Source organism: Suricata suricatta, chromosome 14, assembly GCF_006229205.1.
Source record: "Suricata suricatta isolate VVHF042 chromosome 14, meerkat_22Aug2017_6uvM2_HiC, whole genome shotgun sequence".
In the NCBI taxonomy this organism is placed as follows: Eukaryota; Metazoa; Chordata; class Mammalia; order Carnivora; family Herpestidae; genus Suricata; species Suricata suricatta.
In genome coordinates this window covers 88,760,390-88,763,967 of record NC_043713.1, presented here as the reverse complement: position 1 = coordinate 88,763,967, position 3,578 = coordinate 88,760,390, and the positions used below count along the sequence as shown (strand labels likewise).

The window sequence follows — 3,578 nt, the reverse complement described above, 5'->3', positions numbered from 1 at the left end:
CTGATGTGCCCATCGGCAGAGGTCATGGGCTGTGGGCCCACCAGCTGTCACACGGGGCGCCTGAGAGGGGGTCTGTGGTGACGGGTAGTCCACAGACATCTCTGTTGAGTCTGTGCAGCTGCTTAAGGTCAGACTGGTGGCCTACGTCGAGTCAGGGGAGACGGGATCAGGGTCGGGGACCTGGGTGTCCTTGGCTCCCCCACTTTGTCCCCAGCATGAGTCCGAGCTACCGATGGGTTTCTGGGGGCCAGTCACTGAGTGAGAACTGGCCTCTGGCCGGGAACCTCCAGAAAGAGAGAGTGCTGCCGGGCAGGAGATGGACTCCACACTCCTGGCTCGGGGGCCTCCTCAGTGACCGGGTGTAACCAAGATTCCCTACAGTCGTTGCTTACGAGTCTCTGCTGTACAATGGTTGCATTAAATTCTATTCTTTTAAGTTTATTTATTTTGAGAGAGAGAGAGAGACAGTAGGGGAGGGGCAGAGAGAGGTTGAATTCCAAACAGGCTTGGCGCCGACGGTGGACAGCCCGATGCAGGGCTTGAACTCATGAATCATGAGATCATGACCTGAGCCGAAGTCAGATGCTTAACCAATGGGACCCCTCAGGTGCCTCTAAATTCTAAAGTAGTAAAAATCATGCCCTGCTACCTACCCTGGGAAGTCTGGTATCTGGGAGTTGGTGTGAGTTTGGAGTGAAATCCTGATTGGCTGGGGGGCATGTTTTCACCAAAGTTCACGGAAGTCAGTCCACTTCCCGCCCCCACTGTTTGGCCGGCAAAGCTTCACGTGATATTTTCCAGCCAGTAAGTTATGAGCGGGAACATCGGGCACCAAAAGGCCGGTATGAGGCCCTCCTGGGCTCTCCTCCTGCTCTTTGGCACGGCGGTGGGGACATTCGAGCGTCTCCCTGAAGGCTGGGCCCGTGGCGTCCGGTCAGGGACACGTGGCGTGTGTGAGGAGCGGCCTCGCGTCGCTGGAGCATGTGAGACTTGAGGACTGCTTGTTCCTAGGCAGAACCCCGCCTGTCCTGACTGACGCACGAGATGGGAAGCTCAGCGTGCCAGGCACACGGCTCAGCTGTGAAGAAGAGACGCCTTTCTCTCCGTGAGATGGGAGACACCCACTGACTTTCAGCTTGGGGTCCAGTCTGGGACCCAAGCTGTGGCCCAGCTCAGGGGAAATTCTGTTCAGATCTGAGTGCCGTCTCAAGGCCAAACTCTCGGCAGAGTGTGACTTCTTTGACATTAAATAGCCTGACATTTCCCTAAACTGGTGTCACTTTACTTTCCACTGCCCCATCTTCCTGTCCCCTGTGCCAACAGTGTCCCCTCACGGTCTGGACTGCGCGACGACCCTAGGACCTGTCGATGCAGTCCTGCATGACACCTGTGACACCCAGAGGGCTCGTCCTGCGCCGGCGGAGGGCACTCTGGACCTCAGACATGCTCAGGGCTCCTGGAGGGCTGTCTGTCTGTCCAGGGGAGCCCCTGGAGGCCGGGGCTTTGTGGCAGGGGGAGGGGTGCGTGTTCAGTGTGCACGCATGCGTTCTCAAACATGGCTGCTCTGGAGTCACTTTGCTTCTCCCATGGGCACTGCCCCCCCATTACTGTGGCACCCCTCCCGGGGAGCATCAGGGTCACTGCAGATCAAACACTGGACTGCTGGACTATCGGACACACCCCCTCTGTTCATCACACCCCACATCTTCAATGGGCTTACATCTCAAATGAAATATTTACCCAAATATTGACACATAGTTTGGATGTGCTGTTTCCTGCTAAATTCCAGAATGCACTACAATGTATTTACATGAACAAAATAACCACTTCAACATCACTTTTAATAAACATATAATGAAAAGTACTTGATGTTTTTTCTTGAGCGACAGGAGCTAATAAATCTGATTTTGGAGCCAAATTGTCTGGGCTTGAATCCCAGAAATTCTTTGCCATCAATGTGACCTTGGGAGAAACATCTGCCCTCTTGGTGGCTCAGTTTCCACATTTGCAAAATTAGATGATTCCAGCTTCCATGGTGGTGTGGTTGCTGTCAGTCCTCATCTGTTAAGAGCCATAAAGGAACGAGAAGAGCACTGGGCAAAATCTTACCACCGCGTAAATGTTAGGTTTTTGTATTATTATTCTGAAAGCTATCCTTATAAAAGTAGGAAACATCTTACAATATGGCATTTTATAAACAGAAGAATACAGTATTTCCTAAGAAGGGACACAGGATTGGCTACTTATCAAAACCAGACCATGTTTATCACACCTGCTGCATCGTAAGACTCTCCTGACGTGATGATTAAAAATCGTATTCTCTGATTTCTGTCAGAACAACGGATTTATATGGTAGACACCCCTGGCGGCCAGGCCCAGGGGCGCTCCTTCCTGGTGGTGGTCCTTGCACTTTCTTGAGACAAATGTTCTGAGAAAGGAAATATAGTTTTGATGAGGATGAGGAGACATGGGTGTTTTCACGCTCACCAGCTTCGACCAGGAAGCACAAAACGTTCAAGCTGGGTAGGCTGGCCTGCCTGAGGTCAAGAAACATGCGTTGGAGAAGAGAGTCCTGGACCAAGAGCCAGAAAGCACACAGGAGTCCCTGACACGCCGATACACAGGACGCATGCAAATGCACACACAGAGACCCACACATGGACACACACACGTGGACCCACACGAATGCAGACCCCCACGGGCACACACATGCACACACACATGCACATGGACACACACGAATGCACACACACATGGACACAGACGCATGTGAACACACACTCCTAGCCAGAGCTCCCATCCCAGAGCCTCATGTCCTGTCTTGCCCATCTCTGTGTACTGGGGACCCGGCACAAAGGTAGCTGTTAATAAATCATGCATCCGCTCAGCAAACATCTCCCGAGCACCAGCTGAGCGAGCACCAACTAGGCGTATCCTTCTGTATCCTGGAAATAGGATACAGCGTGAGGCAGACGGGAACCTGGCCTGGGGGTGCCCGGTCAGGGTGTGCGGGCTTTCCCCTCTCAGGACCCAGCGGTCTCCCCTGTGAAGTGCCGTGCGGGGCTAGATGTCAGGGTGGTGGGGGCAGCCAGGTTTGCTCTCCCCTGAGGTCCGAGCACCGCGACCTGGAGAACCTGACGCCTAGGTTTCTGTCCCTTGTTTCTGTCCTTGGTGGGTCTCCAGGTTCAGCCCGTTCTCAGGCTCGGTCCACGGGTCCTTGAGCTCAGCTCTTCCCAGCCCTTAGCGCCACAGAGAGGAAGGGGGAGGAGGCCCGGAGCTGATTCACTTTGGCCTAGGGAAACGGGGAGACCAAGCAGATGGCTCTGACCCTGCTGTCCGCCCTCCACCCTCCTCTGCCCACCCCCTCCCCAGGCTCAAGCACACAGGCAACAGGGCCTTGGCCAGGCACTCCCCACGGCCCCTCTTCCTCGGGTCAAGTTTGAGGTTTATTCCGAGTCTGGGAAGAGGGCTCTGGGGAAGGAGGGTACGCCCGCAGCACCTCCCCCCGCCCCCACCGCGTCCGCGCTGCCCTTGGTGTGGGTGTCCGGAGCGCGCGGCCCCGCCCCGCCCGCCTGGCC

At 55.0% G+C, this 3,578-nt stretch overlaps 1 long non-coding RNA gene across 1 annotated transcript; it reads right to left on the bottom strand.

Annotated features, from left to right (window-relative positions):
• Positions 1 to 1,820: 1,820 nt before the first annotated feature.
• Positions 1,821 to 3,513, bottom strand: LOC115277255. Its single transcript, XR_003902327.1, has 2 exons — positions 2,273 to 3,513; positions 1,821 to 2,061 (listed from the first exon to the last, which is right to left on the bottom strand). It is a non-coding gene; the product is annotated as an uncharacterized LOC115277255 (long non-coding RNA).
• Positions 3,514 to 3,578: the final 65 nt, after the last annotated feature.